Below are 14,156 nucleotides of genomic sequence, written 5' to 3'. Positions count from 1 at the left end.
CTAAATTTCTTATAATTTGTAAATACATTGTGCAAAGGACTGTCGATGTGATGTGTAGAAGAAGCCATTTAAGCAGTAAAACAAAAATAGAATCCCAACTACACACACATTTAAGATAATGTCTATTTACGTTTCACTAATAAATTCCTCTTCTTCTGTGCAACAGCTCTAAGAGCAGTCCACAATTGCAGCTGGAGCTCATCAGCAGAAGAAACTTCCCTTGTAGAACTGAGGAGCACAGTGACTCTGGTGATACCATACAAGCCACAAAGGCTCATGAAAACAGTGTGAAAAGGCAAAAGAGATCCAAGAATTGCCAGGGAACTTGCATTGTTTATCTTCTCAGACTCTGATTATGCCATTGAAGGTTTACTTTCTCCTTGGCAAAATTAATACGCTTGCCTGCCACATGGGAAAATTGTGAGCACTGATTTACACCTTTGCATTCAGAAGTGTTCTTGTTGTAGTTATTGTAAGCATCTGCCAAACAAGCCCGAGATTATCTTTTCCTTTATCCCTCTGTCACTGAGCAGATACTTTCAATAGAAAATACCATATTCCATCCCCTGATAGCACAGCAGTGACTTTCTTCCTCCTAGAAATCTTTGCTTGCTGGACTGTTCCAGCACAACACCACATGGGTTACAGGCTGGATAGGTTTATTGTTATTGGATGGGTAATGTCAACAGTAAAGGGCATTATTTACAGATCAGGAAGAGAATTGTATTTTGGAAACTCAAGAATAAAAGGGGAGGCTATAAAAAAACTCTAAAAAGCTTGCCTTCATCTGCCACGAAGCATCTTTTAAGTATCCTTTACACATAGACAATTGCTGGGCCCTGCTAGTCCTCACTGCTGAGAGTAGTAAGGCCCACAGTCCTCTTAAAAGCCTCCACCAGCAGTCTGAAGGCAGGTCAGAAAGCAAGGGAAATTGGCTATTGGTGTGACATATTTAAGACACAAGGAATTGGCAATGCTAAAGCTTTTTGAGTCGTGAAGGAAACTCTTCACGGCATAGGATCTCAAGTAACACCAGTGACAGTCTGGAGCAAAATCCAAACAGCTCAGTGGAATTATTTCTCCCCAAGAAAGATAAAAAGCAATTAGGATGCAAACCTACAACATCGTTGCAGTTTAAGAGATATGCATTGTGAACTAATCCTGTGTTCTTACTTTCCTCATTTAGAATCTATTCCTAATTTGCCTTTTTCTCTGTTTTTTAGCAAAATCTGTCAAAGGGAAGAGTGTCTGCATCAATCCTTCTTTTGACCAGTCTGATCTAGCATTTTACTTTCTGAGTACCAGAAAGGTCCACACTGCAGAATCCTTGCAACTGCAGCGTCTCCACATTGCAGAATCCTTGCAACTGCATCCTCAGGAGGAGTCATTCACATTCAGGGCTGGCTCACAGTATGAAAGTATGGCGCAAGCACTGACAGGAGCTACTGCAGAGCCTCTGCTGCAATGCTGCTGCATTACTTTGGAGGTTTTCCACTGATAAGTGAAATATAGCAGGGTAGGATAAAGGGAAAAGCTGCTGAGGACGTGGTGGTGTAGCAGTGGCCTGGGCTGATGAGGTAAGTACTACTCTACAGCAGAAAAGAATTTAATTCAATATAATGTGTTCTAGTGACAGAGGTGTTTGCTGACAGCTGAGACACTGCAGTGCATCCATGATAACCAGAAGAATCCATTTCACATATTTAAACTTATTACTGAAGTTATGCATGTTTACCAAACACATACTTTAGGGGGTCACTTCTCTGCAAAGTGTAAGTCCAGCCAGAAAGCCCCAGCACCTCCGCAGCCTCAGAAGCTAACAAAAAGAAGGTAGCAAAAGCTCAAAAGTTACCAGACAGCTGAGGACAGTCAGAATATTTTGGGCTTTTCATCACTCTGAGACACCAGTAGGGAAAACAGAAAAGAAATTGGCATTAAAAAGGTGCCAGTATTAGCTATATGGTGTGTCAATCTCTGCCTTTTTGATATATAGAAAAGCAGCAGAGAATCTATTCCCATATGGTATCTATTCCCATATGGTATTTCTACTTCTGATGACAACAACATCATGACTCAGTCCCTTTATTGGACTTGTGGGGAATAAATTGCTCACAAGCCTTTTACTCCTGTGCAAAGTGATCTGGATTCTGACCCTTGCACATTCTCCACACAGCAGCAGTGGGAGCCTTGCCCTACACTACCTGGCTACAGGGAAAGAGGACATAGATTCATAGTATCATGGAATTGTTTTATCTAGAAAAGACTTCTAAGATCATTGTAGTGAAGGCACCAAATGCCAAGAATTATGTCCCCAGATATCAGTTACCTTGTCCCAACATGTTTTGGTAACACCCCCTTTCCACCCTCCACCCAGGAGAGGAAGACAAAGGCTCAGGCGCCAAGCCGTCTCCTAAGGGTAAACAACTGCATGCACCGATCGCATGGCATGCTCATGCTCTTTCCATCTAAAGGTGTAATTCTAGCTTCACCTTTTCCATAGGTTGAAGCAGGTTGTTGACAGGTGTGCCCATTGGCCAGATCCAGCCTTGAGAAATCTATAAGTACTATTCCATTTGTTTACTACTTTGCTCTCTCCTTTTGCTTTCTCTCTCTTTGGCTGAGCCACAGAAGCTTGGCAACCTCCAAGTCTTCTCAATCCCACATGCAAGCACACTAGAGGCTTCTGCATACGGACAGAAGCCAGCTCACCGAGCTGCTTGATGAACCTGCAAAGGAGATCCTTTTGCTGATGCAGAAAGCCTGCATCGTAAACCCAGTCAAAAGGACTGAGGAAGCCCCAAGAGAGGGTAAAATCAAGCCCAGACGAAAGGACTGAGGAAAAGCCCTGAGAGAGGGTAAGCGTAAGCCCAAAAGGGGAAGGACTAAGCCCAAACTAGGCAGTCCAGATCTGCTGCAAGCTAATTAAGTAGCCATAAACAGCCAAAGCAGAAACACATCTTGGGTAGCCCCCGCCATTTGCGGGAGAGAGAAAAGGAGCCGTAGCAGCTCTGCAAGCTCTGTATCATCAGAGCAAAGCACCCGGGATTTCCCCGAGGGAAAGAGAGAGCGAAAGACAGTGTCTCCATTGAAGTCAAAGGCAAAGATTGCAGCATTGTAATTTAAATGGAAAGCAGTCGCCGATATTCGGCAGAATCAGCTCACTTTGAGCCGTGCCGAGGGGGGAAGCATCGCTTCACCGCACCCCCCACTGAAACCCGCCTAGCGGGAACCGTCACCTGACCCAGCCCCGTCGCGGAGAACTGCTCCTCCAGACTGGCCCTGCCAGAGCCGATCTTCCGCTCAGGGAGCCACTCCAACCCCGCTAAGGGAAACTGCTGATAGGCGGAAAGCAAGACGCCACTCTCCGCAGACCGCGGGAGGAGAAAGCAAGCCTTGCCCTGACCCACAGAGGTGGAAGGAGAAAGAAAGTCGCCGCCCGAATGGGAGCAGCCCTGGGCAGAAAGCCGGCAGCAGCAAGAAGCCAGCATAACCCAGCAATTTGCCTCACCACACAGAAAGACAGAATGTATCTTACATTCAGTAACATTCTATTCAAAGCGCCCGCACGTAGCCGCGTGATATTTCCAGCTTAACCTGCCGTGTGATAACATTATAAATATCTCTGTATACAGTTGCAAGCCGCAAGTGTCTTGTCGAGTCTCCATCTAGTGGACAAGCAGTGGAACTGCACCTTTCGTTCCCTTAATTAGAAATTGACTGTAAAAATTATAATTGGGTATAATAGTAAATACTAAAACAATTATGGACTATATTGTTACAACCGTGCATCCGAATCAATATATATAAGGTGATTAATTGAATATTCATAATCATAACAATCAATAAATAAGAATTTTTATAATTCATATTTCATAATTAATAATCACCATCCTCCATCCCTAATCCCCCTCACCACGACAATCATCGAGTCCAACTGTTGAACTAACACCACCATGGCCATTAAACCATGTCCTGAAGTGACATGCCTACACATTTCCTGATTACCTTCATGAATGGTGATGCCCTCACCTCCCTGAGCAACCTATTACAATGTCCTGACCACTCTTTCAGCAAAGAAATTTTCCCTAATATCCACTCTAAACCTCCCCTGGCATGGTTTCAGGCCATTTGCTCTCTGTCTAGTTGAAGGTGTCCCTGTTCACTGCAATGGGGTTGGACAAGATGACCTTTGAGGGTCCCTTCCAACCCAATGTGATCTGTGAATATGTGACGTACCACCTCTGCAAGTCCACTTCAGTGTTCACACTGCATTAGCCCATGAACAAAAAGAACAGTCAAGGCAGACTACTTTCAAGAGATGAACTAAGTCTGAAAAATACTGAAAACTCTATTAAAAAAATTTTTAAAAAAAGGAAGACGTTATCAATGTTGACATTTCATCCTTCTTTTTAAACAGCTCACTACAAAACAAAATCACAGAAACATAAAGGGAGCAATATTCACAGCTTAGAGGGCAGGAAAGTATGCATAGGAATATACTACTTGGTACTAATACCCCATCTGATTCTTTCAGCACATTAATGCAAGTGAAAAGCATATGTGTGCCAAGTACAGTTACATAGCAATACTTCAACCTGTCTCATCCCATTTAAAGAGACCACATCTGTCTATTTTTTGTGGGCTAAATCTGTTCTGCAGTATAGAGCTGAAGTTAGGCATGCTACGCCCTTCTTGCCAATGTACAGGGACTTTCCAGCTTCTGTGAAACACATGGAGTATACCACCTACTACTCACAAAAGAACACTACCTGGCAGAAGAGAGGAAATTTGCAGACTGGAAGGAAAGCAGAATATAAAGCAGACATGATCTTTTTTTGGTGTAACATACACAAGCTGGCTTCCATTTCATGATGTAAATAATCCTAACAGATGCTCTGTACTACCCATCTCAGTGAGAAGCTCATCTCCTCTTACTCATCTGTTTCCTTAAAAGCATTTATATTGTGTCGCCAGACACTGATCTGCATTGTGCCAGCTGCTGATCAGTTTTGTGCCATGTTCTATCCCAGAAGTAACACATCATCAAAAGCTTTCTGCAGACTTTGCAGAATGGTAAGCAAGGGATAAGTAAAACCAAGTTTTTACATGTGTAGGGTCTCTCTTCAATTTGAAACAACCTAATTGAAAATATCATTAAAGACAATCACTTTACACTACATGAGAAAATAATGCTTTTTCTTCTCTTCCTCCTTCCCATATTTCCTATGCTAACAAATACTGAGATACGTCTTTAATTTTAGGATACAAACATCTTGCCATCTGCATGAGATATTAAAGCATGTATCACCATTTATCTCAATTTAAATTTAATAAAACATTTATATAAAAATTGCAGACCAGGTGAGATTTTCAAATGCCTAAATTCAAACATCACAATCACAAACAAAAAAAAGCACCAATAGCATTTGCTACTACTGCTCTTCCTGAGGGACACCACTTTTCACCTGTCTCCATCTGGACATCAAGCTCTTGACCTTTCTATGTGACCATCCAACCAATTCCTTGCCCACTGAACAGTCCACCCATGAAATCTGTATCTTTCCAGTTTAGAGAGAAGGAGGTTTTGGGCTACTGTGTCAAAGGTTTTACATAAGTCTACATAGGTGATATTCACTGGTCTTCCCTAGTCCAGTGATGTATTCACTCCACTGTAAAAAGCCACTGTGTTGGTCAGGCAAGAACTGCCCTTGGTGAAGCAATGCTGGCTGTCTTGAACCACCTGCCTGTACTCCATGTGCTTCAGCACACCTTCTAGGAGGATCTCTTCTATGATCTTCCCACACACAGAAGTGAGGCTGACAGGCTGGTAATTTCCAGCGTCCTCTTTTCTATCCTTTTTAAAAACGGGCACAGTGTTTCCCTTCTTCAAGTCACCTGTCAGAACTTTTCAGATATCATGGAGAGTGGCTTTGCAACTGCATCAGCCAATTTCTTCAGGACTTTGGGATGTATCTCATCATTTTCCATAGATTACTGTATCTTCATGTTCCTCAGGTTGCTCTGAGCCTGAGCTTCCTTTCCAGGGAAAAGGACTTTATCCCACTGGTCTGCATCTAGTAGTTCATCAACTCAGGAGGCATGAGGAGCAAGATTGCCAGTGAAGACAGAGATAAAAAAGTTAACAGGATTCCAGGAACACAGGATGTTAGGGTCTGGAAGGGACCTCAGGAGATCATCAAGTCCAACAGAACAGAACCATAGAATCTAGTGCACAGAATGCATACAGATGGGTCTTGAAAATCTCCACAGAAGATGACTCCACAACCTCTCTGGGGAGCCTGTTCCAGTTCTCTGTGACCCTCCCAGTGAAGAAGTTCCTCCTCATGTTGAGGTGCAACTTCCTTTGCTGTGGTTTATAGCCACTACTCCTTGTCCTATCACAGGGTGCAATGGAGAAGAGTCTGTCCCTTCCCCCTCTTGACACCCAGCCCTCACATATTTATAAACATTTATTAAACCCCCTCTCAGTCTTCTCTTCTCCCGACTAAAAAGCCCCAGGTCTCTCAGTCTTTCCTCACAGGGCACGTGCTCCTGTCTCTTAATCATCCTGGCAGCCCTCTGTTGGACTCTCAAGTAGACCCCTGTCCCTCTTGAACTCGGGAGCCCAAAACTGGATGCAATATTCGAGGTGTGGTCTCACTAGGGCAGAGTAGAGGGGGAGGAGAACCTCCCTTGATCTACAGGACACACTCCTCTTAATACACTCCAGTACACCATTGGCCTTCTTGGCCACAAGGGCGCATTATTGTCCCATGGATAACTTGTTATCCACCAGGACTCCCAGGTCCTTCTCCACAGGGCTGCTCTCTAGCAGATCACCTTCTAACCTGTACTGGTGCAGTTTGTTATTCCTTCCCAGGTGCAGGACTCTGCACTTATCCTTGTTGAACCTCATTAGGTTCCTCTCTGCCCAGCTCTACAGTGTATCCAGATCTCACTGCACAAACTTCAGGTGTATCAGCCAAGCCTCCCAGTTTGGTATCATCATCAAACTTGCTGAGCAGACACTCTGTCACTCTGTCCCCTCATCAATGTCATTGATGAAGATGTTGAACAAGAGTGACAGGACCCAGCTTCAGTCTCACACAGGGACCAAGTGTTCTATCATCTTCATTTGCTGGCTGATGTACCTGTACAAGCCTTTCTTGTTACTCTGTGCATCCCTTGCCAAGTTCATCTCCAGCCATGCCTTGGCCTTCCCAATCTCCTCCTTATACAACTGGGCAGTATTCCCATACTTCTCCCAGGTTACCTGTCCCTGCTTCCACTGTGCAACTTCCTCTTGCTCTTTATTTTCACCATCAGGTGAAAGAGATCATGTTGGTCTCTTCCTTTCCTTGCCTGGTTTCTTACAGGGGGACTGAAAGCTTTTGCACTCCATGCAAAGTGTCCTTGGAGATTGGCCAGCTCTGCTCTGCTCTCATGAAGCAGTGTCTAGTGGTGGAGTTGTCACAAAAATCATTACAAGCTAATGGTAACCTAATATCCACCCAACCACTTATTTTCATTACTGATCATCACATACCACATATGCACCAGTTCTGCCACAAGACACCCTGACTTTCTATTTTTACAGTTTCAGCATAAGTAGAATTGGGTGTCCTTTGTTGGGATGGCCTGGCAACACATGCCACTCTTATGACTGAAAGTGGAGGGATGAAAAGCCTTTGCTGCTCTACAGTTCCCTTTTAATTCTCAAGCTTATTTCACCATAGCATAGCCAGTCTGAAATCTGTTACTTTAAATTACTGAGGAAACAAAAGAAACTCCATAGAAGAAATCCCATGTAATTTACTCTTATAACACTGTATTTATCTTTAGGAGTAATTGGTATCTTTCTAATTCTTATTTGCTGTGTAACATTCTTTTGTGAAGTTCATTTTTTTCCAGTTCCTTTTTCCTTTAACACGCTAAGTTGCTTCTGTCAAACAATGCAAAATGAGCAGTGAAATTGCAAATATTTATTTCACTTACACTGTGAGAATATCAGTTAAAAATAAAAACAGTGTAAAGTAAGAGCATGCCCTGAATATCTAACCAATAATAAATACTTGTCATACAATTTGAAGTTGGAAAAATAAACCAACACAAAACAATTGAAAGTTTTAATTTTGCTGTCCTGTTAGAAGAGAAAAAAAAATCCTTAAAATTCAGGGAAATTTTATCTCTAAAAGACTGTAGGAGTGGGAGCAGACTAACCATACATGTTGGAATAGATAGCCATTTGTTGAAATGAGGCTGCTAATGTTTCTATGCTACTGTTCTTTGTGTGAAGAGTAATACCCATTTTTTTCTTAACATTTCACTCTCTTGTGTATTTCAGGTATAAGTCTAGCTGGGTAAAGCAGAGATTGCTTTCATGGAGAGCATCCACCGTGATGCCAGTTTAATGTATCAAAAATATAGGCTTGACACTCCCTAGGCACTAGTGCTGAGGAGATGTACACCGGAATTTTGACACGCAAAACATAGCAAAACTCTTCCAGCATTAAACTGCCCAAGGATACGTCTAAAAGCTAAAAACCTCTCACACTCCTCATTATATATGAGCTTTACAACCTCCTGTACACTGCAGACAATAGAACTGAAGCTATTATGACAGTTCTGGACACTTTGTGCTAGACTGATCTGAGCTCTGTTTAAACAGCTCAGATGATACAGCACTACAATGTCTTATTCTTCCCTGGAATCATTTATACGAAGTAGCTACTGGTCATTCAGATACCTTTTGTACAGCCGGTTGGGTAGCCACAAGATCAATGCCTTTAATATCTGCAGAAACATTTTTATAGTTTAGGGCATTTGAATGATAACCAGAAATAGTAACTGCAAGTGCACTATAGAGTAAAGGTAAAGATGTTTACAAATTTCTCAGACTATCTGGTAGCCTGCTTGCAGCTTTCCCCCCAAACACTCTCTGCTACCTCTGAACTGGTTTCAGCATCAATCAAGTTAGGACATTTTCTGTAATCCTGAAAGCTCCACAAGGCAAGAAAAAATACTCTTTATGTTTTTGTACCTTACAGAGTTTCTAGGTATGTTGCGTTTTTAATACACCATATGGAAGACATCTTTCTCTGGAGGTTGGTGACAACCCAGTTCACCCACTCCTTTTCTACCCTGATACTGACGCACTGTGGTGGGTTGAAATTACCACAAGCACTGAGAGCTGTCAGGAGTTCATATGTCCAGGTTCAGAGCAAGTTAGGAAAGGCAGAAGAGAACACTGTAAATGTAAATGTAAATGTAAAATGTATGCAGTCTTCCACATGTGTAAATTAAGAATCACAGGGCCTGGTTTGCCTTAGCATGTATCCATAAAGTTTCATTGGATGATTTCGATTTAAAAAGGTAACAGAAAGACTTACAGTAACTAAATACACAAGAGAAAAGCAACATCCAGGGAAAAAGTATCAAGGAAAATTATTCATGGTCCATGTACTTGATTATATATAATTCCTTAATATAATTACTTACTGAAAATCCATTCATCTAAAGCTCTTGAGAAGTTAAATGATAAATGTGCTGACTCAGGCAAAGGGATCCTGGTTCTCATTACAGTTTGCTGCTGCTAAGACACAACAAATCTTCCTTTCTTTTGTATGTAACCACAAGTTATAAACTATGTATTACAACTGCACTATAATGAGATGTTTGACTTATTCCATACTAGCCTGACGCAAGTAAAACACAGATTTTACTTTTAAATTATTATCTTTTACAAAGGATAAACTAAGTGCCAATTACTCACAGCAGAATGAAATTTTCCATTTCTTCTGTCAGTCTTTTAAAGTAGGAAAATGGTAAGGGTTTTCAGACATATTTTGCTGCTTTGCAAAGATTTTAGACAAATGCACCAATGCAGTGCACAGAATCGCTGGGGTTTACCCCAGGTTTTATGTGCACAAGTGAAACCTTGGTGTCTAGACATGCCACTCTTACACTTTACATTGAATGCCATATTTCTAATTGCCTCATGAAAATACTTTGGCCAAAAGAAGCATCAAAACTTGCTGATGTTAATTTGCTGTTGTTTACAAAGCTGCAAAACTATGATTAGTATCAAGTAAGTATTGTTTGACACCACTGAGGCATGTATGCATGTCTGAACTGTGTACTGCAGCCTCACACAGATACTCAACCACCTCTGGAAAAGCAGGCTTATCTACAAGAGCATAGCACAGTGCTGCAGAGAGCAAGTAACCTCAGCTTGATGAAGGAAATGGTAGATGTGGTCCCACAGCAGGCAGCAAAGTAAAGCAAGGAAGCACAGCAAGCCCAGAAGACCTTGAAGGGCAGCCACCTCTAAGCACAAGTATGTTCACCATGCTCAGGAAAACAGGCAAACACATCAGGAGGTCAGCCTAGCTAAACAGGGCACTCACAACTGAGCTTCAATGCTGAACACAGGAGATGGTAGCAATAAACACTACAAAGAAGGATACAGGAACCTTGCCTGGGTATGCAGGGACAGTGTAGGAAATCTTGAAAGCTCAGCTGGAAATAGAAATGGCAAGGTGTTGATGCCATGAGATTTTGGCTGTATTAAAAGAAAAAACAAGACAAATAGAAGCTCCTTGCTGAATGGGGTGGGAACTATTACAAGGGGTGCAGATAAGAGCAAGATACTTGGTGTGTTAATGGTTTTAGTGTTTTCCATCCTTTATGCCATGGTTCAAAGAGAAGAAAAACAGCTGAGTGTTAGAAAAGTAAATAAAGGCTTTCTTGAGACAATGCTATTACTCTGAATCTATTTAATCATATGGACTGCATCCACCCATGGCTGCTGAGCAGGCTGAACCATGTCTTAGCAAGGATGTACTCTATCATTTTGGAAAGGTCATGGAGACTGGGGGAGAACCACTTGCTGCAGAAGCAGTACAAACAATGCACCCATCTAAAGACAGGATGGGAAGGTATTTGCAGAGAATTACAGCCTCATTTTAATTCTTGAGAAAAACATGCAGCAAGTCCTTTCAGTAGCCTTTTCTTGGCACATGAGAAAGTGAAAGAGTCAGTATGGATATATCACAGGCAAACCAACCTGATTTCCTTCTGAGGCAGAATGACTAAGCCTGGGCAGAATGACTAAATCTCAGCAGGATGACTAAATCTGGGCATAATGCAAGCACAGCAGATGTCACCTATAGCAATTTTACCAAAGCTTTTGAGAGCCATCTCAGTAACCAGGCTGGGGTGCTACAGTCTTTATAAACAAGTAGAAGAGTGAAACAAAATGTCTGGATCATCAGTCTCGTCAGTCTCACAGGGTCATGGCTAATGGCTTATACTCTACCTACAGGCTGGTAGCAAATGAAGTTCCTGAAGGGAATTCCTGCCCTGGAATCTCATCAACTGTTCACTGGGGAGGGTTTAGCAAATGCCACTGAGAAAGAGGTATCTTGAACCCTGGTGGCCGAAAATAATAGGACTCCAATTCATCCTCCACGCTCTGACATCACCATCCAAAACATATATAAAGCTTTAACACCATTGGATACCCATAAGCAAGCTCCAAATGGAGAAATTTCACCAGTATCATGTTGGGATGCTGGAGGAAAAGGTGTGATGCTGGACCTTGTGCTAGCAAACAGAGGACTGTTTGAGGACATGAAGACTGGAGACAGCTTTGGTTGCACTGACTGTTGAGAAGGCACAGTTTAGGATCATATGAGGAAGCAGCACGGTGGTTAAGTGGAACTCCAACCCTGGACATTCAGAAGAGCCAACTTTCACCTCTTCAGAAACCTACTTGGAGGAATCCCATAGGATAAGGCTCTACAAAGTAGTGGAGATGCAGAGAACTGGTTAATATTCAAGCACCATTTCCTCCAAGCTCAAGACTGGTATATCCCCATGAGTAAGAAATCAAGCAAGGGAGGCAAGAGACCTGCATGGATGAGCAGGGAGCTTCTGGAACACTCTAAATGGAAGAAAGCTGCGGATGAAGAAATCTGCTGGCTTCATGCATTTAAAAAAAAAATTACATCAGAGTGCTGGGATGCAAAATTCAAAGAAAAACAAACAAACAAAAACTCCAAAAACACTCACAAAAAATAAAAACTTTTATAAAAGTTGTACTCTCCAGTAACAATGCCTGTGGAAACCATTGGGAGGTGAAGACACTTCCTTCAAATCAGAGAAGAGTGAATTTTTTGTTGTTTCTCTAAAAAGAGCTGTAATTATTTGCAGAAATGACAGTATCACAGTATATCAGAGGTTGGAAGGGACCTCAAGAGATCACAAGGTCCAGCCCCCCTGCCAGAGCAGGATCACTTAGGACAGTCGGCACAGGAACACATCCAGGTGGGTTTTAAAATCTCTAGAGAAGGATATTCCACAACCCCCCTGGGGAGCCTGTTCCAGTGCTCTGTCACCCTCACTGTAAAGAAGTTTCTCCCCATGCTGAGGTGAAATCTTCTACGTTCTAGTTTGAACCCATTATTCCTTGTCCTATCACTGTAAACCACTGAAAAGAGCCTGGCCCTCTCCACTTGACACCCACCCCTCACACTGATCAGATCCCCTCTCAGTCTTCTCTTCTCAGGACTAAACAGGCCCAGGGATCTCAGTCTCTCTTCATAGCTATGGGAGATGCTCAAGTCCCCTCTTCATCCTCATTGGATTCTCTCCAGCAGGTCTCTGTCTCTCTTGAACTGGGGAGCCCAAAACTGGACACAGTGTTCCAGGTGTGTCTCACCAGGGCAGAGTAGAGACGCAGAAGAACTTCCCTAGACCTGCTGGACACACCTTTCTGGACACATCCCAAAATCCCATTGGCTCTCTTGGCCACAAGAGCACATTGTTGTTCCATGGAGAACTTGCTGTCCACCAGCACTCCAAGGTCTTTCTCTGTGGAGCTGCTTTCCAGCAGGGCAGCCCCTAACCTGTACTGGTGCCTGTTGTTATTTCTCCCCAGATGTAGGACCTTGCACTTGTCCATATTAAACTTCATGAGGTTTGCCTGCACCCAGCTCTCCAGCCTATCCAGGTCATGTTGGAAGGCTGCACAGCCTCACGGGATGTCACCCAATCCCCCCCAGTTTTGTATCATCAGCGAACTTGCTGAGGGTACACTCAAATCCCCTGACCCAGGTAACTGATAAACTTATTGAACAAAACTGGACCCAGCACCGATCCCTGGGGGACACCACCTAACACATGCCTCCAAGTTGACTCTGTGCCATTGATGACGACCCTCTGAACTCTGTGAAATGTTGAATTCATGGCAAGAAATGTAACTAAGTCATCTCTTTTATTTTTAAAATCTGCCTGTTATCGATTTCACATACAAATCCCCCACTCCTGTGTTTGGCATAAATCAAGACTGTGCAGAGAGGAAAACAATTTATCATAGAGATTTGTACAATGTCTTTAAATAACCATTACTGTACAGAAATCACCACAGATACAGGTTTACTGCAATGACTCAAAAATAAACTGTGCCTTCATTCAGAATTTGTTTCACTTTTTTATTACAAGTGTACAATTTGGGGCCTTCTAAAAAAATAATTTATCAGAAAAAAAAAAGTAACTACTGACAATATACCAGTAGAAAAGTGGCCTGGTTTTGGCAAGGAGGAACCAGTTAGGATAGGCTGTTGAATCTGCTGGTGAGCATTCAATACCATGCTGACATCATGATAGCTTTATAATGAAAGTGCTGGTTGGAGGAAGGGATGATGGGGTTAGGAATTCAGTTCTGGAGACGTTTCTCCCACTTTCTGGCTTGGGGTGTTGGTCTTTTCTGCTTTGCTGGCTGCACGCTTGGGATGGGGGTGCTGGTTTATGGCTGGCTTTGGTTCTTCTGATCCTACAGTGCTTTCTTAGCTGCCACTTCTATGTTGTATATGGAATTTGTGTATTGTATTACTTTCATTAAACTTTCCTTATCTCAGCCCACAGGGATTTTTGGGTGTTTCTCTCACTCCCACTTGTGGGACTGAGTCTTATTAGAGCAGACTGTATTAAGGCAGGACAAAAGGTTTAAAACCACTATATCCATACCACAATGTGGTCTTGTCTTTCTGCAAGCACTCTCAATGGCAGCTAAAGAGCTGGGAAGTCTCAGGTATGCTGTCAGCCATAAATCCATTTTAACACAGCTTTCTCACCAGTGCTTTCATTTACGGGGC

Source organism: Indicator indicator, chromosome Z (assembly GCF_027791375.1).
Source record: "Indicator indicator isolate 239-I01 chromosome Z, UM_Iind_1.1, whole genome shotgun sequence".
NCBI classification, from domain to species: Eukaryota; Metazoa; Chordata; class Aves; order Piciformes; family Indicatoridae; genus Indicator; species Indicator indicator.
This window is presented reverse-complemented; position numbering follows the sequence as displayed.